The sequence below is a fragment of the Erinaceus europaeus genome, chromosome 4 (genome assembly GCF_950295315.1).
Source record: "Erinaceus europaeus chromosome 4, mEriEur2.1, whole genome shotgun sequence".
Classification (NCBI taxonomy): domain Eukaryota; kingdom Metazoa; phylum Chordata; class Mammalia; order Eulipotyphla; family Erinaceidae; genus Erinaceus; species Erinaceus europaeus.
The window spans coordinates 44099060-44123162 of NC_080165.1; the positions used below are offsets into that span (position 1 = coordinate 44099060).

Here is a 24103-nt window from a genome sequence, read left to right on the forward strand (position 1 = left end):
GCCACTGGTGAAGGAAGTGTGCAAGAGAGATCAGAGTGGAGCCAAAGAAGAGAGCACCAGATCACATACAGGCTGGAAGGAGCTACAAAAGGAGAAAGCACGTTGAGCTGAGCTTCTGAAGTTTCTATGAGTTAAAATTAGTGTCTTTATGGAGGGTGGGGTGGGATGCACCACATCCCCCTCACTCCAGACAGGTAAGGGAACCAGTCACAGACAAAGAGGCAGCCTGTGGAGACAACCTCATTCTCAAGATTCCAGACACAGCAGGGAACCATCAGAAGGAGCTGTTTTTTTTGTTTTTCTCCTACTTCTCTCCATAAGGGGGCTGGAACACTTTCTGATCTGTCAACTTCCTTGACCAATCTTTTGCCTCTTCTAGGGTCAGAACATTCTACTCTAGCCTTTTTTTTTTAAAAAAAAACTCTAGCTCTTTAGCTTATTAAACTAATGGCTTTTTGCAATTAGTTTTTGCTTCATTTAGGAAGGTAGAGAGGTTTAGGATAGAGAATTTGGAGGTTAAACTGCAGACTGATCTTTAGGTGTCTTTTATTTTTGTGTCTTTTTTTTGGGGGGGGGCTGCTGTTAGTCAGATTTTTTTTTTATTGATATTAGTTTACTTTCCCTTCTTATCCCTCTGACCAAAATCAGCTTTGGCTGTTGGTGCGTTGCATTGCAATTACTGGTTGTGCTCTCTGTTGTGGTAGTAACATTTTCTTTTTTCTTTACTCTCTCTCTCTCTTCCCCTCATTTCTTTTTCTTTCCTTCTCTCTGATTTGGAAAATCTTAGCCTTTGTCTCTGTATTTTCTGTATTCACTTGAGCATATCTGTGACCTTTCTTGTGAAAGAAGACTGACATGGTAAGGTTTTTCTTTATTTATCTCTCACTCAATCTCTTCCTTTATTTCCTCTCCCTTCCCAAAATCTCTTAAATTTGTGTTTGATAGTGGATAGATAGCTTTACCAACTACTTCTGCAAAACCTTCAGAAAACAGTTAATACCTATACTTTTAAAGCTCTTCCAAAAGATTGAAGAAACAGGAAAACTCCTTTCCACTTTCTATAAAGACAACATTACCCAGATACCAAAAGCATATAGGGACAGAACAAAAAAAAAAAAAAAAAAGGAAAACTATAGACCAATATCTTTGATGAACATAGACTCTGAAATATTGAACAAAATCTTAGCCAATTGGATACAACAGTATATCAAAAAGATTGTTCATCATGACCAAGTGGGATTTGTCCCAGGAATGCAAGGCTGATTCAATATACGTAAGTCAATCAATGTCATTCACCATATCAGGTATGGAATGTCAACCCTTCAGCTAAATTACTCTGGTAAAACCTTTCCTAGCTCATAGGACTCCTTAATTCTATTTTGGGTGGCACATTTATTAACAAAACTTCAGGTAGTCAGGTGGTAGCACAGCCCGTTAAGCACAGGTAAAATTCAATAACCACCGTGAAGGATCCCGGTTCGACTTCCTGGCTCCCCAACAACAGGGGAGTGTTGTTAAAATTTCGAAAGGCTCTTGCCGGCAGGTTGGCTTCACGGGCGGGTAACAGAGACGCGGAGACAACGGCTGGGCAGGGAAGCTGTATTTCTTTATTCAGGAACAATGATTCATAAACTAAGACAAACTAATCACCAAACAGAACTCTGCTGTCTCTTTGCGGCGGCGCAAGCACTCTCTCTCTTACTCTCGAACTCAGGAACCCTCCAACTCTGGCACTCTGGAACTCTTGTACTCAGGAACCCTCTGAAAGTCTGGCACTCTCGAACTCAGGAACTCTCTCTCGGGGTTCCTTCGGGCGGGGCCAAGCGGGCCCGCGAAATTAACTGGACTGATCCAATTCTCTTGGCGGGGGAGGGCTAGAACAAACCAATGTAAAGCATACGACAGGGGAGTCATTTCACAAGCAGTGGAGCAGGTCTGCAGGTGTCTGTCTTCTCTCCCCCTCTCTGTCTTCCCCTCCTCTCTCCATTTCTCTCTGTCCTACCCAACAATAAATGGCATCAGTAACAACAACGATAATAACTACAACAAGGGCAACAAAAAGGAAATAAATACAATATAATAAAACTTCAAAATCTAGATATATACCAGGCCCCATGAGATAGGGAATATGTACATGTATTCACAAGTTATGGGGAAATATGTACCTTAAAGCAAAGTGCATAATAGTTTTCAGTGAATCAATAAATGAAGCAAGCAAGTCGAAAGACCTAAAAAGATACCTTAATGTACCTAATGGAAAAGTTTCTACATAGAGCTAGATACCCTCCTCACCTACCTCCTATTACACATCCCTCAGTCAATTCAAAGCTAACTTTGTCAGACAACGTAAGGACTACAAAAGCTGAATAAGGGCAAGAGACTGGCATACATTAATGATGAATCTTTAGTCACTACCAAGCCACCCCATCACCTGGGGTCCTAGTCAGGAAGTCCTGGGATTCCCACACAGACATGATGGGCCTAGACCTCTAATAGACCCCTCTCACCACTGTCACTGGTAATCTCTACCAGGAACAACATAACAGACTCCTTTGTGGTCCTCTGTAGAATCTTACTCTCAATGTGGATCAATAGTCGTAGGGTATCTTCCATTCTCCGAAGGGAGGTTGAACAACATAATCTACCTACTACCCGAGGATGCAGCCTGGAATGTTCCTAGCCATGACTACAGAATGTGAACTCAGACCTCAGACAGGGATGCAGAGGTTACATAGGCTCCTGTGCTATGTGCCCCAGATCAAACTGACATGGTTTACAGTTAGCAATATTTGTAAACTTTCTCCATAATTGGGAGCTACTCTCTTCTCTGATCCAGCTTCCTAGTCCTTTTTCCAACCATGACACCATCTCCCCAGACAATAATCTGGGTCCACCAGCACATTAGCTGCCAAGATAAGGCATGAACTGGTAAAGTCAATGTTCCTCTGGAATATACCTAAAATAGACCTACTATTTCCAAAATGAAGACTCCAAATCCTATCTGCAATATTCTTGACTTTAGATTCATTATTAGCCAACAACTTCTTCTGCTTTATATCTTAACTCTTTTTCCAGGTTCCGGATACTACCATGACACTGGACTTCCCTGGGCAGACAACACCACCATGTGTCCTGGAGCCCCCCCTCCACAGATCCCTGCCCCACTAGAGAAAGAGAGAAACAGGTTGAGAGTTTGGATCAACCTGCCAAAGCCCATGTTCAGCTGGGAAACAATAACACCAGACCTTCCACTTTCTGCACCCTACAATGATGCTCAGTCCATACTCCCAGAGGGATAAAGAATAGGTAAGTTATCAAGGGAAGGAACTGGATATGGAGTTCTGGAGGCTGTAACTGTGTGGAAATGTACCCCTCTTATCCTATAGTCTTGTCAATATTTCCATTTTATAAACAAAAATTAATGAAAACAAACAGAAAAAAAGAAATATTTACTGTGTTTATATTACATATTGAGCTCCACACTTGAGCTTAGGGCAGCAATAAATAACTATGGATTGAGTAATCATAAAATAAGCTTTAAATTAGTCCTAAAACAAATCCTTTCAACATAAATTTTCAGCTACCAGAAACATGAGAATAAGATTATCAACAAAGGGCCAGTAAAATAGCTCACTTGGTTAGTGTGATGCTTTGTCATGTGCATGACCAGGTTCACTTTCAGCCCCCACCACACTGAAGGAAGCTTCAGTCCTATGATCTCTCTTCTCACTCCTCCTCATCCACCACTTCCTCCCCCTTTCTTCCCTCCTCCACCTTCTCTTCCTCTACCACCTCCACCTCCTCATTCTCTTCTTTCTCTTCTTTATTCCCTTCTTCCTCTAACTCTTCTGTCTAGATATCTTTCTTCCTTTTCCTGAAAAAGCCAACAGTGAAGCTCTGGAGATGATCCCTCCCATCAACACCAAAAAAGAAATTAAATAAATAAAAAGAATAAGTCACTGAGTGCTGGGAATACTGTGAGAAACAGGTTGAGCCTGGTGAGGCTTTTCCCATTGAAAAATGGGGAACTGAGGAAACTAATCTCACTGTCAGACTTGCTAAGATTGAGCTGGGGAGAGGTACGGACCTCAGTTTTTGCTTCCTTGTCAGTTACTCTCTGTCTCCAGAGACCCTGCATTTTTCTGCCTTCAGGGGCTTAGAATTCCTTAAAACATTAAGCCAGCTCCCCTGCTTCACACTGCATTCCTTGATACAATGGCCTGCTATCTTATTATCTACATATCAATGTTCTGTTTTGTCTAACAAATGACTTAAGGTTTCCTCCTTATAACCCCACCCATTCTTCTCATTTGATATATTCTCTTTCTACCCTCAAGGCCCTCCCTACCTGTAGGGTATTATTAATCCTACTGTTAAACCCCTCGCAACAGTTGCCAAGGAAGTTCCTACCTTTCCCAGCCCCTTTCACCTTTCTTCACCCCTTTCCTAACCATGTAAGGTATTGTCAAGCCATTTCCTTTCCGACTTGCCAATTCCGTTTTATAGCCTTGAAGAGCACAATCACTTGTACTGTGATACTTAAACTGGCCCTTGGGCTTTGCGCCATGTGTGCTTAACCTGCTGTGCTACTGCCACACTCGGGGTCACTCGAATGAATAAAGATTTGAACCACCTCGCCACCACCAGGTTGGTTCCTGAGTCATCTCTCTCACTTTGCTAGCCTGAGAACTGAGATTAACAGTAACTACTGTGAAGCTTTCTAAACCAACTAATTTTCCTTCTGTAGGAGATTACCCTCACATTCCCAGAGAGATGTTTCCAAATTCTAAAGCTATGGGCTGCTTTATGACTACATTCTGTTTTGTACTCTACATATGTTTGTGAGCCTTCTATGATTGTGAAGAAAAGATACTTTGAAATTCTCCCCACTAGAAGTGAAGCATGGTGCAGAATCTTGATGTGGGTCATCAGGGAGGCAATTGAGAACAGTGGTTTGGAGACAAGATACGCTGCCATATGGTCTTCTAAAATATGTAATGGAAATGGAGACTGCAGGCTTAGATTTTACATGTGTCCACATTACTTACTTAAACTATATTGAGGAGTGACTTTTCTATGCCCCAGTTCCCTTATCTATGTAATGAGTTTAGTTCGATTATCAAGAGCTCCTTTAGTTCTCCTTTTCTGTGGCTTTCTTATGATTAGAAAACGAAACTGTGATTTTTATAAAGAGAGTGCCAGACTTTCTATTTAGAGTATTCTCTAAGTGTATCTGTAACTGTATAATCATTACTGTTTTAAGTTTTGTCCCCCGTTTCTAAAAATCAAGCACCCAATGTCATTTTCTCGATTTTTTGTATAGCTGAACTTCTACTTCTCTGACTTACATACTCCCCTCAGTGAGAGGGTTTTCCCTCTTGCCCTCTAAGCCACCTGCTAATTGGCATGTGATGGAGCATCCCACCTGTATGATGCCGCTCTCTGCTAATAAATGACACAAATTAAAATGATCACACTTACCACTTACACATATATTCCACTTGAGGTTAAATAAGGGAATTTTTTATTCCATGTAAGTATCTTCCAGCTGTAGGAAGAAAATGTTAATCAGACATTAAAGATGTCAAGAAAAATAAATTCAGTATGTAAATAGCTACTTTGAGTAATTAGCTATTTACTATTTAATAAATGCTAAATAAGATCTCCCAGTTCACCACAACACTGGAGAAAAGTACTTTGAAGGGCACCATAATAGGTTAGCATTGACAAGAGCCTATAGTCCCAGTGAAATGTTTAAAAGTTGAATAAGGTTCCTGTGGCATCACCCAACATCAGAGCATGAAGCAAGTAGAATCAGTTCAGGTGCTCAGAGAGAAATATAGTGAAATAAATTTTTAAAAACCAATAGTGAAAACTTCAAATACTTTATGAAAAGTTACACCTAATAGCTAAAGGGGACAATAATAGATTTAAACCCTGATAACAGATTTTTACTTGGGTGTGCAAGGCAAGTTTTACTTATATTGATTAGTTTATCCAGTCTCACCTTTTTGTTAAGACACTGGTATTTGCTGATAATAACATTTCAGGTGTGACGATTACTGTTGTTTGTCAACTTGATTAAGCTAAGTGTGATTAGACCAGTGATGAGCATTATTTCTAGTTGTATCTATGAAAAGGTCTCAGGAAGAAATTGTTTGAATCAAAATATCAAGTAAAGAGCTAGAGTGTTCACTGGATAGGGAGTATATTTTCTTGTCATATTTGTATCCCAGGTTTAAATACCAGCACCACATAGGATGTAGCATGGAACTCAGTATCTCTAGTGCTATGGCATCTCTCTGTCTTTCTGAGCAAAATTTATACCCAGGGCCATGAAACTACACAAGATATAGTACACACCCTCCCTTACCCCCTCCCCGCTCCATACACACACACTAAATGTGGTAAAGATGATTGCCTTCACCAACATGAGCATCAGCATCTAATCCTTTGAATAAGGACTCTAAAAAAACAAAATAAATAAGGGAAATTTTATGTTTACTCTGAATCCATATCCAGCTTCTGCCCTGGACCATAGGTGCTACCAATGTAGAATTCTCAACTCTGATTAGGATCTAAGTCCTCAACACACCCAGTTCTAGACCTTAAAACTAGAACTAACTTGTATGACTAGATTTCCAGTTTCAGGTTTCCAGTCTTATAGACAACATCAATCATAAGACTATTTGACCTTCTCAACTGATTTCTATAGCAAAAACCAATTTCTGTAGCAAATCTATAAACAGACTAATAGGGTGACAGATACAGATGGTTATATCTATTGGTCCTGTTTCTTTTAATAACCCTTGTAGATGCACTGGGTATCAATAAATTGCAGGTAAATGAAACAAAAGTATTAGGACAATGGTTTAACTAGAAATTTGCTACACAAGGAACTGGTCTAGGGATTGAGGAGGTTTTGTCTTACCAGTCAATTTTGGTGCCACATTTTCATGGAAGATGAGGACCTGGTGTCTATGGATCACCTCGAGGGTGAAGAGATTTTTGTTCAGTGACCTCATCAAGATAAAATTCTCACTGAGTATTTGTTACATCAAAAGGTATTACATATAGTTCTTACTGACAAATTATACACTTTTAAGACATTTGTATGACTAACCCTAGATGTATATATCTCCTTTGCTCATCTTGTTGAGCCCATTCTTTTTTAGTTTATTAGTGACATAATATTGATTTACAAAATTATAAGATAATGGGGGTATAATTCCAAACTCTTCCACCACTAGAGTTCTGTCTTCCCATTCCCTCTATTTGAAACTGCAGAAGTTCTCCCAAAGTCACAGATATTATATATATTGCCCATTTCTCTGTGCTCTTGCCTTCTTTTCCTTTCTAAGTTATACCTACTAATGAGTGTCTTTACTTTTTAAAAAATATTTTATTTATTTATTTATTTATTTTAATGAGAGATACAGAGAGAGGGAAGAGAGATCAGAGCATTGCTCAGCTCTGGCTTATGGTGGTCCTGGAGATTGAACCTGGGACCCTGGAGCTTCAGGTATGAAAATCTCTTTGCATAATGATTATTCTGTCTCCCCAGCCCCAACCTCTTTTTTTCCCTCATCTTTCTTTGGGTCCTAATAAAATTGGAGCTCAGAGCCCTCTGGTCATTTCCCTCTAACATTTCTCTCTCTCAGGGAGTATGGACCAAAATTCTTTATGGGGTGCAGGATATGGGAGTTCTGGCTTCTGTAATTGCTTCTCCACTGGACATAGGCATTGACAGGTTGATCTATACCCCCAGCCTGTTTCTATAATTCCCTAGTAGGGTAGAACTCTGGAGATGTGAAGTTCCAAGACTCATTGGTGAGATCAACTGTCCAGGAAATTCAGGATGGAATTATAGTAGCATCTGGAACTTGGTGGCTGAAAGGTAATATGATATAAAGCAGGACAAAATAATTAATGAACAGGAACAAAAAGGTAGTAGTAGAGCAGATGAACATAGGGATCTTATAGTGAAAAGAAGGTAGGAATTCTATTTTAGGTGTGATCCCAGGGGCCCACGACTTTAGTAATTTTTGCTTGAGCTTGAGATCAACATGCAGGTGGACTAAAAGTATTGTCTGGGAAGATGATGTCAGAGTTGAAAATAGATCTATAAAAAAGGATTAGAGCAGGAATAACTACCAAACTTGAAGAAAATGCATAAATACAATTATCCCATTTATGTGTGCTAGGGCCTATATGTATTCACACTGAACACAGGAGCCTGTGTAACCTCTGAGTCCGTGTCTGTCTGAGCTTGCAGTCCATGGTCACAGCTGGGAATGTTCTAGGCTGCACTCACTCTAGGACCAGTCTTGAATGGCAGGGTAGAATGACCCATGCTCCCTTCAAAGAGTGGTACAGTTCCTACCATTGCTACTTTATAGTGAGGGCATGGTCCTGGTTTATGATGGCACTACTGATTGAAGTGACCAGTGATGGTGAAGAGAGGGATATATATATAGAATTCTAGGCCTATCATATGTGTGGGAATCTAAAGATTCTCTAACTAAGGTCCCACATGATGGGGGGGGGGGTCTGGTATTGACCAAAGTGTCCATCATTAATTAAATTAGCCAGTCTTTTGCCCTTATCCAGCTTTTGTAAGTCCTTTCTCTATCTGACAAGCTTAGACTTTCTCTCCCACTTATAAAAGCATTAAGTGTCATTTGTTGTATCCAAACTGGTATTAGGTTTATGGGCTCTGGCCTTGCTGAGGCCATTCTGCTTTAATATTGCTTATGGCCATGGGAAACAGACTTATTTACATATTTAATTATTTCAATCTAAATGTTTTTTTAATTTTAATTTAATTTCTTTATTGGGGGATAAATGGTTTACCGTTGACAGCAAAATATAATAGTTTGCAAATGCATAATATTTCCAGTTTTCCACATAACAACACAGTCCCCACTAGGTCCTCCTCTGCCATCATGTTACAGGACCTGAATCCCCTCCACTCCATCCCATAATCTTTTACTTTGGTGCAATACACCAACTCCAGCCCAAGTTCTGCTTAGTGTTTTCTCTTCTGATCTTGATTTAATTTATGCCTATGAGTGAGATCATCTCATATTCATTCTTCTGTTTCTGACTTATCTCACTTAGCATGATTCCTTCAACGTTCATTCAAGATGGAGTGAAGAAGCTGAATTCACCATTTTTAATTGCTGAGTATTTTTCCATTATGTATATAGACTACAACTTGCTCAGCCACTCATCTATTATTGGACACCTGGGTTGCTTCAAGGTTTTGGGTATTACAAATTGTGCTACTATGAATACATGTGTACACAGATCTTTTTGGATGGGTGTGTTGGGTTCCTTAGGATATATCCCCAGGAGAGAAATTGAAGGGTTTTAAGACAGGCCCACTTCCAGCCTTCTGAGAGTTCTCCAGACTGCTCTCCACAGCCATTGGACCAATTGACATTCCCACCCGCAATGCAGGAAGTTTCCTTTGCTCCCACAACCTCTCTCTCTCTTTTTTTTCTTCATTTTTAAAATTTTATTTATTTATTTATTTTATTTAAGAAAGGATGAATTAACAAAACCATAGGGTAGGAGGGGTACAATTCCACACAATTCCCACCACCCAATCTCCATATCCCACCCCCTCCCCTGATAGCTTTCCCATTCTCTATCCCTCTGGGAGCATGGACCCAGGGTCATTGTGGGTTGCAGAAGGTAGAAGGTCTGGCTTCTGTAATTGCTTCCCCGCTGAACATGGGCATTGACTGGTAGGTCCATTCCCAGTCTGCCTCTCTCTTTCCCTAGTAGGGTGGGTCTCTGCAGAAATGGAGTTCCAGGACACATTGGTGGGGTCTTCAGTCTAGGGAAGCCTGGCCGGCATCCTGATGACATCTGGAACTTGGTGACAGAAAAGAGAGTTAACATACGAAGCCAAAAAAATTGTTGAGCAATCATGGACCCAAAGCTTGGAATAGTGGAGAGGAAGTGTTAGGGGGGTACTCACTGCAAACTCTAGTGTACTTCTGCTTTCAGGTATATATTTTGCAGTAGTTTATGGATACGTGTGCAAATAAGCTCTCTCTCACAGAAACTGGTGTATATCTAGGTTTTGGGACTTTGTTAGAAAGTGAACCACCTGAGATGGAATTAGAGAATACTATGAAAGGAAAGGTCTCACCCGAGCAATGAAGCTGAAGGGTTGTCATTCCACACTTGAAGTCTCTGGACACAGTCTGAAATGAAGCATGTTTAGGTGGCAATCGTTGTGTTGGTTCGGTTGTGATCGGCAGATGCAATATTATTTGATATGGATTGGGAGAGGCATACGGGAAAGTGGGCCCTATCCAAGGGTTCCAGGACTGGGGGAAGTAGGGGCTCTATAGTGGAGATGTGAGGTTCCTGCTCTCTTAAGGTTCCAAAAGACAATCGATAGTTAATGTTATCATCACAATATTTGGTAATTGGGTTAACTTTGAAAAGTCCTTTTGTTATGGTTTGCTGTACAGTACCCAGTATCTTGTATATAACTGTGCTATTGGTTGCTTCTGATATACTTGGTCTAGGCTTTTGAGAGAGTCTGCATATCAATTACACAGCCTATATATTAAAAAGATTCAGTTTGTGTTTTGAAAAACTTCAAGACATACAATTAATTTTCCCCCTCTCGTATTAATTAACTAGTGATTTATATGACTACAGTTTACTAGGAGTGTACATAAACACCATTCCCACCACCAAAAGACTGTGACCCATCCCTCCCACCCACTCTCACCCCCCACTGGCCCAGGAGGCTGCATGTCTACCCCTCACCACACGGTTTTTACTTTGGTGCCCTACTTAGAATTTGGTCAGGTCCTGCTTTTAGTTTCCCTTTCAGATCTTCTTAGTCAGCTTCTGTTGATGAGTGGGATCATCCCATAGTCATCTTTATCTTTCTGACTTAGTTCACTTAACATAATTCCTTCTAGCTCTGTCCTAGATGGATCAGAGAAGGTGGGTTCATTGTTCTTGATAGCTGCATAGTATTCCATTGTGTATATATACCACAGCTTTCTCAGCCACTCGTCTGTTGTTGGGCACCTGGGTTGCTTCCAGGTTTTAGCTATTATGAATTGTGCTGCTATGAACATAGGAGTACACACCTCTTTTTGTTTGGGTGTTATGGAGTGAGTCCTTGGGGTATAACCCCAGGAGAGGAATTACTGAATCATATGGAAGGTCCATGTCTAGCCTTCTGAGAGTTTTCCAGACTGCTCTCCACAGAGGCTGGACCGATTTACATTCCCACCAGCAATGTAAAAGGATTCCTCTGTCCCCACAACCTCTCCAGCATTTGTTGCTGCTGTCCTTTTTGATGTATGCCATTCTTACAGGAGTGAGGTGGTATCTTAGTGTTGTCTTAATTTGCATTTCTCTGACAATCAGTGATCTAGAGCATTTTTTCATATGTTTGTTAGCCTTTTGGATCTCTTCTGAGGTGAATGTTTTGTTCCTATCCTCTTCCCATTTTTGGATGGGGTCATTTGCTTTTTTGGTGCTAAGTTTGCTGAGCTCTTTATATATTTTGGTGATTAGTTTCTTGTCTGATATATGGTATGTGAAGATTTTCTCCCATTCTGTGAGGGGTCTCTTTGTTTGTTTAATAGTTTCTTTGGCTGTGCAGAAGCTTTTCAATTTGATGTAGCCCCATTGGTTTGTTTCTTCTTTTGTCTTCCTTGCAATTGGGTTTGATTCATCAAAGATTGGATGGTAGTTTCTTTTGCTTATGAGTTTGAAATTGTTTCATGGGGGGTGGGAGGATCAGAGCACCACTCATGTGTATCATCATTGGAGACCAAACCTAGAGGCTCAAGCATGAAAACACTGGATTTATTGATAGAGACTTAAAAAAATTATATTTATTTATTCCATTTTGTTGTCCTTGTTGTTCTATTGTTGTAGTTATTATTGATGTTGTTGTTGTTGTTGGATAGCACAGAGAGAAATGGAGAGAGGAAAGGAAGACAGAGAGGGGGAGTGAAAGATAGACACCTGCAGACATGCTTCACCACCTGTGAAGCAACTCACCTGCTGGTGAGAGCCAGGGGCTCAAACTGTGATTCTCACGCTATCCTTACGTTTTGTGCCATGTGCACTTAACCTGCTGCGCTACTGCCTGATATTTTATTTTATTTCCTAATGTGCATTTCTTAAAACTTTTCTAGGTACATGTTAAATTCCTACTTAGAGTTTTTACTTGGCTGCTGCTGTCTTGTCAGCCTCTATTAACAATAGTTTTAAATACTATAATAAGCTTTAGATATGATGTATCTACCAGTGTTTAATTTTATCTAGAATGCATATCAACTTTGACTGATAGATTGCAGCTTTCCAAATGCTACCTAGATTTTCCTGAATTGAGAAGAAAATTTAGATATACCCCACACTTGTGGTAAACTAATTTATAACAAGAAGATCCAGACCATAAATGATGGAAAGTCTCTTCAACAAACGGTGTTGGGAAAATCGGGTTGAAACTGGCAGATGAATGAAGCTGGACCACCACTTAAATGCACACAGTCAATTCCAAATAGATCAGATATGTGGACATTAGACCAGAAACTATAATATGCATAGAAGAACACTGACAGAAAACTTCATTATTTATGCTTTCAAAACAATGCCTTCACAGACTCAAATTTAATAGCAAGGAAACACACACACAAAAATAAACCAATAGGACTGCCATCACCAAATCAGAAAGACACCCTAGAGAAGGGAGAATATTTTCATAAAGCATAGATCAGATAAAGGGCTAACAACCAAAAGACATAGAGGTCACTATAATTAACACACACACACACTGAGGACATGGACAGAATCTTCTCCAAAGAAGAGGTCAAGATACAGAGGGCCATTAGATAAATGAGAAAGTGCACAAAGTCACTGATTATCAGAGAAATGCAAATAAAGAAAACAATGAGATGTCACTTTAATCAGAAGAATGGCATATGTTAGAAAGGACAGAAGCAACAAATGTATACAGGGATGTGGAAATAAAGGAACTCTTCTACAATACTGGAGGGATTTTAAATTGAATCAACCCATATGAAATTAGTCTGGAGATTTATAACACAAGAAATGTACACACCCTATGACTCAACAATTTCTTTCCTTCAGATTTATCCAAAGGAAACAAAACACCTACACAAAGATATTTATGTACAGCTATGTTCACAGCATCTCAATAGCCCAAACTTGAAAGCAACCTAGATGACCAATGGCAGGCAAGTGGCTAAGAAGATTGTAGTGTAGTTACACAATGGAATACTACTTAGCTAATAAAAATGAAGTTATCTTCATTGCTTTATCTTGGGTGGACTTGTGGGAATTATATAAAGTGGGATAAACCAAAAGAAGGACAAGTATTGGATGATCTCACTTGTGGGTAGAACTTAGGAAACAGGGAAAGAAAGAAATCACAGAGTGGTACTTGAACTGAGTGTGATGTACTGTTGCAAAGCAAAGAACTCTGTGGAGATGGGAAAATGGATTTGTAGACAGGGTAGCAGGGTCCTGGTATATAATGGTGGGAAAGGACTAAAGTAGAGGTTAGAGGGTTTTGCAAACATCTATCATGGGGAAGTGAGGAGTGGTATACATGTGTAAACAACTCTACTATAAATCATAAATCTTTCAATAAAATCATTAAAAATATAATTTAGATATAATTACGTGAAAAATAGAATTTCAATTATGTGAATTTAGGGAGCTACATTTTTTTTTAAATTACCCTGTGACTGGGGCCCTACCAGCTATTCTTAAATATTTAAAACAATATCTCCAGAGTTACCCTGGGAATCTAAAATAAAATGAAGATTTTTTTTTTTGTAAGGAAGTGCTCCACTCTAAATATACTAAGTCAAAATGCCTGTGAGCAAAGTTTAATTACCTGTATTCTTTATCAAGTTTGATTTTTCTTGGGAGTATTAATAATCCTGTCACATCTTGAGTCCTAAGTAAACTGAGAAATATGAAAAAATATTCAACATACTATATTGATTGCTTTTAAGATTTAGATTGTTCTGCACAACAAAAGAAATCACCACCCAAACAAAGAGAACTCCCACAGTGCCGGGATAGCCTGAGGGTACTTCTTCCCGAGCTAGTGCTCTCTGGCTTGGAGAGAACTCAACTGGAGCTGATCTAGGCTGTTGCGTGGGAGAGGGATCAGGAACTCGTGCTGCACTAACTTCCGCAGGAGATACACTCTGGAACTCTCGGAGCCGGAAAGCAATTTCCAAGTGTCTTTAATCAGAAGAGCAGCTGTTTTTATATTCTCCAAGTAGGGTGGAAACAGGATGTGATATAGAGAGGGTGGAGAGAAAAGTGACTGGTGAAAATCAGAGTGTGACAAGGAGGGGGCGGAACAGGCGAGAATCCTATCACTGAACCACCAATGCCCTGGAGGGAGTGCTTTATGTAAATGTAAAAGTGATTTATGTAAATAGACCAAAGCTTTGAATGGGTTCAGTAAATCCCTATATAGGCATATGGTTAAGCAGAAGCCAGGGGGAGGTGGCATACTACCCAACACCACAGAGTGGGAGAATATCTTCACATGCCATACATCAGAGAAGAGGCTAATAACAAAAATTTATAAAGAGCTTACCAAAATCAGCAACAAGAAAACAAATGACCCCATTCAAAACCGAGGAGAGGATATGAACAGAATATGCACTCCCTGGCCAGTAGTTGCAGGGTATCAGAGCATCCCCTGGGGTGGCCCCTGGTATTGAGGGTGATGTGTTCAGAGAGGAAGAAGCAACACCAGCTCCAGGAGAAGCTTCTGAGGGACAACTTGTTTATTAGGGGTGTTCAGGCAAGCAGATATACCCATAGTACAGAAAGAAGGTTGAGGTAATCATTAACCCAAACACAATGCAACATAATGCATAGTTACATTTTGACCTACAAAGTATTTGATCACAACTGGAAAACTACCATACAAGGCTTGGTCATGAGCTCAACAATGCAATTATCTCTGGGGGAAAATTACAGGTACTTCAGGTTGGAGGGAAGGGTGCAACTGAGTAAGATCAGGACATTTGCGGCAGTTTTCAAGTCAGCCAAACACAATACACAGTAATTCAAGGCCTTTGTTTTAAGGGGACAGAGTGACATGTACAGAAAAGTAACCCCGGACACAGTCTGAGGTGAAGCATGTTGAGGTGGCAATCGTTGCATTGGTTAGGTTGTGATTGGCGGATGCAATATTATTTGGTATGGATTGGGAGACACATACGGGAAAGTGGGCCCTATCCAAGGGTTCCAGGACTGGGGGAAGTAGGGGCTTTATAGTAGAGATGTGAAGTTCCTGCTGTCTTAGGGTTCAAAAAGACAATCGATAGTTAATGTTATCATCACATTATTTGGTAATTGGGTTAACTTTGAAAAGTCCTTTTGTTAGGGTTTGCTATATGGTATCCAGTATCTTGTATATAGCTGTGCTATTGGATGCTTATAATCTATTTGGTCTAGGCTTTTGAGAGAGTCTGCATATCAAATACACAGCCTATATATTAAAAAGATTCAGCAACGATTGCCACCTCAACATGCTTCACCTCAGACTGTGAACAGAGACTTCACGTGTGGAATGACAACCCCTTAGCTTCATTACTCGGGTGAGACCTTTCCTTTTATAGTACACTCTAATTTCATCTTAGAGTGTACTATAACTTTCTAACAAAGTCCCATAACCTAGATATACACCAGTTTCTGTGAGAGAGAGCTTATATTCACACGTATCCATAAACTACTGCAAAATATATACCTGAAAGCAGAAGTACACTAGAGTTTGCAGTGAGTACCTCCCTAACACTTCCTCTCCACTATTCCAAGCTTTGGTTCCATGATTGCTCAACAATTTGTTTGGCTTCGTATGTTAACTCTCTTTTCAATCACCAGGTTCCAGATGCCACCAGGATGCTGGCCAGGTTTCCCTGGACTGAAGACCCCACCAATATGTCCTGGAGCTCAGCTTCCCCAGAGACACACCCTACTAGGGAAAGAGAGAGGCAGACTGGGAGTATGGACCGGCCAGTCAACGCCCATGTTCAGCGGGGAAGCAATTACAGAAGCCAGACCTTCTACCTTCTGCAACCCTCAATGACCCTGGGTCCATGCTCCCAGAGGGATAGAGAATGGGAAAGCTATCAGGGGAGGGGGTGGGTTATGGAGATTGGGTGGTGGGAATTGTGTGGAGTTGTACCCCTTATGGGTACAACTACCTTATGGTTGTACTCCTACCTTATGGTTTTGTTCATTAATCCTTTCTTAAATAAAAAATTTTTAAAAAAAGAAAGAAAATTAACCCCATCTGGAGAAGCCATCCATCATTAGTTTGAGAGGTCAAGGGGGACCTGCCATTGTCTCTACCCGGGAAGGGGGAGAACTTGGGGTCTACCAGCTCAGACTCTCATGGAAACAATGGCCTGGACTTTCTGGACAGTGGGCCCACTTCCCACAATCTATGTTTGAATTAAGGGTTCCCTAACTAGGGTCCCAGATGATGGGATGGCCTGGTAGTGACAAAAAGCGCCATCATTAAAGTATGCTAGTCTCTTACCCTTATCCAACTTTTGTAGTCCTTACTTTATCTGACAGGGTTAGAGTTGGAGTGATTTAGGGAAGCGAAATAGGAAGTAGATAAGGAGGGCATCTAGGTCTAAGTAGAAATTATTTGATTAAGTACTTTATGTTGTCTTTTTAAAAAGTCTTTCTATTTGCTTGTTGCACTTATTGAGTCACTGTAGACTATTCCATACTTTTACTTTAAGGTATATATTTCCTCCTAACTTGTGGATACATATGTGCCCTATTCATGTACCCTGGTTTATATCTAGCTTCTGTAACTTTGTCATTTTTAATTGTTGAGTAATATGCCACTGTCTATATATACCACAACTTTCTCAGCCACTCATCTGTTGTTGAACATTCCATGTTTGTGCTATTGCAAACTGTGCTGCTATGAACTTAGGTATACACAGACCTTTTTGGATGGGTGTGTTTGGTTCCTTAGAAGAGGAATTTCAGGGTCATAGAGTAGGTCTATTTCTAGCCTTCTAATAGTTCTTCAGACTGCTCTTCACAGGGGTTCAACCAACTGACATTACCACCAGCAGTGCAGAAAGGTTCCTTTACCCCCACAACCACTCCAGCATTGTTGTTGCTATGACATTCTCATCAGGATGAAGTGGTATCTCATTGTTGCTCTTATTTATTTGCATTTCTTGACAATCAATGAATGATGTGGAGAATTTTTTTTTTTTTTTGCCTCCAGGGTTACTGCTGGGCTCAGTGCCTGCACCAGGCATCCACTGCTCCTAGAGGCCATTTTGCCATTTTGTCACCCTTACTGTTCTCATTATTATTGTTGTCATTGTTGTTGTTGCTGGATAGGACAGAGAGAAATCAAGAGAGGAGGGGAAGACAGAGGGGGAGAGAAAGACTGACACCTGAAAACTTGCTTCACCACCAGTGAAGTGCCCTCTCTGCAGGTGGGGAGCTGAGGGCTTGAACCAGGATCCTTATAACCCACTGTGCTACTGCCTGGTCCCAACTTGGAGCATTTTTTTATATGTTTGCTGGCCTTTTGGATCTCTTATTTGGTGAATATTCTGCTCGTATCCTGCCAATTATTTATTGGATGGAGAAAGACACAAATCAAAAAGGGAGAAAGAGAAAGGGAGCACCTGAAGCATTGTCAGTAAGTCATGAAGTTTCCTACCTGAAGGTGAGGACCAGGGGCTTGAACTCAGGTCTTGTTCATTCTAATATATGCATTTAACAAAGTTCTCCACCTCTGGCCTCCTTTCTCTCCCTCTCTATTCCCCTTCCTTCTCAATTTATCTCTGTTATTTAAAATTAAACAAAGTATAAACACTCTATACATAAAATAGAAAACCACAATATTGCAATTGTGTTCGTTTGATTACAGTTACTCCCACTTAAAGAAGTTCATAGGTAGTATGTTTTCTCCCTATCTGAGTAAGTATAGGTTGACCTCTGAATAAGGAAAAGGAGTAAAGTTTTTCTACCTTTACATCTTCTCATAAGGTGGTATAAAATGTTATAAAAAATGAAAGCAGAACATTTGTTATGATATTGAAAAGAAAGAGGCCCATCAATATATTTCTAAGTTCCTAAGTAAAGAAAGACCCCCAAACAATGTCTCTGATTCAGGGCAGGTAAAGTTACTACCATGGTGGCCACCAGGGCCTTGTTAGTGAGATAATGTCTGACTACTCCCCAACCGTGTTAGTCTCACTCATTCTGTCTCAGTAGCTTCTTCTAGAAGTCACATCTGGTTATTCAGGATCTTCAGGCACAGACACCTCAAAAATCAAGAATCATCTTTAGATAAATGAGCTCTCCTGATAATATCAATCTATCAGACACACACTCTGCAAACTCTTATTGCCTCTGGGAATCATGAATTCCCTGCCCAGGTCTCCACCAATACATTCAATCTAGTTTATGATATTAAATGGCTTCAAAATACTACTACTACACATGTTGAAATTCAGTCACTTTTATGAGTCTGATCAAGATTTGGATTTTACATGCTCGTTATCTGCACATCTAAATGATACATTATTTTTCAATACTTCCTGATCCAGTTCTTGCACCACCCTTATTGTACTGATGAAACAGCATTGCATGTTACACTTCTGAATACTCCCACATGTGATATGTATTTTTCCTTTGTTGATAATATACATTTTCCCCCACCTGTGACCCAATGGGTTTAAGTTGTTTGCTTGCTAATTGACATGAAATTCTTGTCTACTTAACCCTGGACATGACCCTCCACTGCCTCATGTGCTAAATCCTAATCATTTCCCTTGTGTTCTAGTTACAGCATGCACCTGGTGTTTCCTTTATTACCAGAAGCTTCCTAGCATCATAATCCTGTGCTACATTCAAATGCCAAAATTCAACATGCTTTAAGGATAAAAGTCAGGTAGTCACAAAATGTAGAATTCAAGAACTCCCTGTCCTTCCCTGCCATACCTATCCACACAGAACACCTTGCGTGTGCTTTTCCTGACAGTTTTAAGGGGCCTTTGAGGTTTAATCAGTAGATAGTAGCAAAAGGATAACACAGAGTTCATAGTGGGAATTCTTATCTCCCTGCTCCTGCTGGCCAAATACCAAAGACTGCATGCTTTGCAGTTTACTTAGCTGTAAGAAATAAGGGCCAGGTGATTCCTGGGTTACTACATATAAAAATGCAACTTCTTCAATGCAAAAGTGATCTATAGGCAGTATGGAACAGAAACTTGTAAGAAGATCAAGGTAAAATATTTCTGCAAAGAGGATCTATACTTTCCCTCTATAGTTACTATATATAATAAGTTATATTATAATAATTCCCAATCTATAAATCTCAATCTTTTATTTTTCCATCAATATGTGTATTTTACCAAATCATAAATGCTATTTACTTCAGTGATCAAAAATAAAAACTTTAATCTCTACTGATATACCAGAATAAAAAAGTAATAACCCATGATTTGTAGTGACTAGGCAAATACTGATTTTTAGAGCAGACCTAGACATATAAACACAATTCAAACATTCTGTGAAAATTCTGACCTAAAATAATACAAAATCATATGTACCTAACATGTTTACATGATATATTTTTTACATAACTGTTCTTTAGGCCTATGTTGGAAGCCTTTATTAATTATTTTAGCATTTTAAATTATTTGAAAAACACTAAAAGTTGCTTTATTAATCAGTATTGTGGGTAATGCAGATATACATGAAAATGAAATTTGGGAGACAAACACAAAAGTTTTGTAGTCCTATAGACAAAATCTCAGATTCAATATTTATGACTTTTGACTTTTAGACATGCTTCAAATTTCTATGTCATATTGCTTCATAGGAAAAAATATGGTAATACATATTACTGAGTTGTAAAACATATAGAGATTTAATTAAAATAATATCCAGAGTTCTGACATTTTTTGATGCATATTTGTTACCACCTTCCTAAAAGTTTGGGTTGCCTAAATCAGACATAGGGTAATCTCTGACTCTGAAAACTTAATCTGTGTTTTTCCCCCCTTGCTTTCTTATTTTAAAATTATTATTGTGATATTTTATGTGGGTACATTAATTTTCTATAGGACACCATCTTAACCTTTATAGAAAATGAACAAAATTAACACAGGAAATCCAATCCTTTAGATAGTAGTAGGGAAAGATCTTTATAACCCTGGGTCCATACTACCAGAGGGATAAAGAATAGGAAAGCTATCAGGAGAGGGGATGGGATACGGAGTTCTGATGGTGGGAATTGTGTGGAGTTGTACCCTCTTATCCTATGGTTTTGTAAATGTTTCCTTTTTATAAATAAAAAATCAAATTAAAAAAGAAGTAGAGACTAAATGTAACAACCAATTTTTGTTCATGCATGCTATAAAGTGAGTATTCACTCTGCACCATTTATTCATTCATCAGCTATTCCGTATTCTATACCAGATACCTAAACCACAGCAGAGTTTTAAAAATGCACTTTTGCTCCCTTTACTCAACAGGGTATTGTAGGATCTCACAGGGCCCCAATTTGGTTTTAGGCCTGTAGAGGGAGTAAATGTCATTCCCCATAGAGAAGAAAGGAGTAGATGGGCCATAATGCACTGAGGTAGGGATGGCTTAGAGAGGAGCAGAATCAAGCCTGAGGCTCTGCTGCCAGACAGCTCTTCCCAAATGAAGTCTGATCTCAAGAGAGCTAGAGGAATCTCTAGAATTCTACAGGGCCTAGCAAGGGAGTCTGAGATGAGAAACACTGGGTTGCCCTGTGAGCTCCAGGTCTTATCTCAGACTACATGACAATGAGTTTGGCTCATTCTATAAACCTCACAAAACAAACACCCTTCAAATCTCTGGTCCCCTCCCACTGACCACAGTGCCATGCAGGATATACTGACTGAAGAAGTCAAAGCAGATTTAACATTTCTCAGTTTTCCACATAAGAATCTAACCCCCATCCCAACCCCCAGATACTCCTTTGAAGATACTTAATTTCTGTTGTGTTAAGCCACTGGAATTTTGAAATTGTTGATTACCTTTCACCATTTTTCCTTTCCTCTAGATAAAGGGTAAGAGAGGAAGAGAGACACACAGAGAGGTACAATACGGCACAACTCCACAGCTTGTGAAGCTCTCCTTACCACACACTTTCACTCCTACTACCCTCCACCCCCACCATTGCATGTGGTGGCCTTTATGTGACAACTTAAAGGCTAGGCCCTGTGGAATTCTAGAGATCCCCCTAGGTCTCTTGAGATCAGACTTTATTTGGGAAGAGCTATCTGGCAGCAGACTTTCAGGACTGGAGCCTCAGATATGGAAATTTTTTGCATCACAAGTGATCAAAGTACTCAAAGTCAGCAGAAGTAAAGGCTGTTATCACTTGCAGACATTTTCTTCTACCTTTTTTTTTTTTCTTCAGAGCTTGGGATTTGCACATTTATGATTTTTCTACTCCCTGGCCAACATTTTTTTTTATTCAGACAGAGAGACAGAGAAGAGAGACAGACAGACAGAGAGAAGAAGGAAGAGACACTAGAGTGCCAGACCGTCCTGTTGTGCCGTTGTAGTTCCATGTGGTGCTGGAGCTTACACCAGGCACATGCCATATCCAGTGAGCTACCTCCACAACTCCCTAAGTTTTATTTTGAATAGATAGCTATATGTAACTGAATACAGAGTTTGCATTTATAATCATATTTTACTTTAAATCAACCCATCACTCTATGTGTGTTATTTCAGTTTCTTGTAAGAAAGACAGAGAAACCAGAGCATCACTCTATCATTTTAGGCCGTGCAAGGGATCAAGCTCAGGGCTTCACCCATTCTATAGATGCACTCTATCTCAACTAGTTTTGCCATTCATTTGCAACTGTCTTCATTAATTCTTTTAACATATTATATATAGAGATATTTTCCAGTCAATGCTGCAGATCTAGCTCATAATTTTCAGCAATAACTTTGGAATGTAGAAATGCCAAAATATTTCTTATATGGTGAATTTCTAGTTTGCATATTTTTTAATTTATATACATTTTGATCCTATAGTAACTGGTGTTATTTAAAAAGGTAGAATGTAAATCACTTATCCTTTCATTTATGAATTTGAATTACTACTATTTTGTTTTCTTTCTACTCTATGTTCAGAAATAACAATTTGGCTACAGTGTACCTTGAGGTGGTTTCCTTTTAATTTAGTGTGTATGAGAAATATAAATTTTTTAATTTATTTTTTATTTAAGAAAGAATAAATTAACAAAACCATAGGATAGGAGGGATACAACTCCACACAATTCCCACCACCCAATCTCCATAACCCACCCCCTCCCCTGATAGCTTTCCCACTCTCTATCCCTCTGGGAGCATGGACCCAGGGTCATTGTGGGTTGCAGAAGGTAGAAGGTCTGGCTTCTGTAATTGCTTCCCCGCTGATCATGGACATTGACTGGTTGGTCCATACTCCCAGTCTGCCTCTCTCTTTCCCTAGTAGGGTGGGGCTCTGGGGAAGTGGAGCTCCAGGACACATTTGTGGGGTCTTCAGTCCAGGGAAGTCTGGTTGGCATCATGCTGGCATCTGGAACCTGGTGGCTGAAAAGAGAGTTAACATACAAAGCCAAACAAATTGTTAAGCAATCATGGACCCAAAGCTTGGAATAGTGGAGAGGAAGTGTTGGGTGGGGGGGTTCTCACTGCAAACTCTAGTATACTTCTGCTTTCAGGTATATATTTTGCACTAGTTTATGGATACTTGTGAACATATGCTCTCTCTCACAGAAACTGGTGTATATCTAGGTTTTGGGACTTTGTTAGAAAGTGAACCACCTGGGATGGAATTAGAGAATACTATGAAAGGAAAGGTCTCACCCGAGTAATGAAGCTGAATGGTTGTCATTCCACACCTGAAGTGTCTGGACACAGTCTAACCTGAAGCATGTTGAGGTGGCAATCATTGCATTGATTAGGTTGTGATCGGCAGATGCAATATTATTTGATATGGATTGGGAGAGGCATGCGGGAAAGTGGGCCCTATCCTAAGGTTCTAGGACTGGGGGAAATATAGGCTCTATAGTGGAGATGTAAGGTTCCTGCTGTCTTAGGGTTCAAAAAGACAATGGATAGTTAATGTTATCATCACATTATTTGGTAATTGGTTTAACTTTGAAAAGTTCTTTTGTTAGGGTTTGCTGTATAGTACCCAGTATCTTGTATATAGCTGTGCCAGAGAAATATAAAATGTTAAAGCATTTAATCTGATGCAATTAATCAGTCTTAGAAATTTTCATGCTGTTTTTTTTTACATATTTTCTTTCTTTTTATAATCACATAGCTATTTTACTTTTATTTTATTGCACATGTCATATATCATATAAAATGCAAATACACATAGTGATTTATTATTTATTTACAAAATTATAAGATGATAGGGGTACTACTCCACACCGTTCCCACCACCAGAGTTCTATATCACCCTCCATCAGAAGCTACAGCAGTTCTTCCAAGGTTGTAGATATGGATTAACTATTACTTCTACAACTGTCTGTATTTGTATATATTTGCCCATTTTTTCCATGTTCCCATCTCTTTCCCTTTCTAAGTCACAGCTACACCTATTACTACTTCTGAATGTCCCTCCCTTTTTCTTCTTCTCTCTCTGGGTTAGGATGGAATGGAATTAGAGAAGAATCTGTTAGAGGTCTAATCCCATCACATCTGTGTGGGAATCCTGACTAGGGCCCCAGATGAAGGAGTAGCCTGGTAATGACCAAAAGGGCCATTATTAAGGTGTACCAGTCTCTTACTCTTATCCATCTTTTGTAGTCCTTACTTTATCTGACAGTGTTAGACTTAGAGGAGGCTATCTAGGTCTAAGCAGAAACTATTTGATTAAGTACTTTATGCTGTCATTTTTAGGACTTTCTACTTGCTTGCTGCACTTATTGAGTCACTGTAGACTACGCACTTTTACTTTAAGGTATATATTTCCTCCTAACTTATGGATACATATTCATATGTGCCCTATATCATGTGCCCT

General features: G+C 39.6%; 1 long non-coding RNA gene across 2 annotated transcripts in view; it reads left to right on the top strand.

Annotated features, from left to right (window-relative positions):
• The first annotated feature begins 3081 nt into the window (after positions 1–3081).
• The window catches only part of LOC132538272 (uncharacterized), a 39518-nt gene continuing 18496 nt past the window's right edge, over positions 3082–24103 (top strand). For both annotated transcript variants that reach the window (XR_009549671.1, XR_009549672.1), the window contains exons 1-2: positions 3082–3306; positions 4507–4647. This is a non-coding gene — a long non-coding RNA (uncharacterized LOC132538272). The remainder of the gene's footprint in view (positions 3307–4506; positions 4648–24103) is intronic.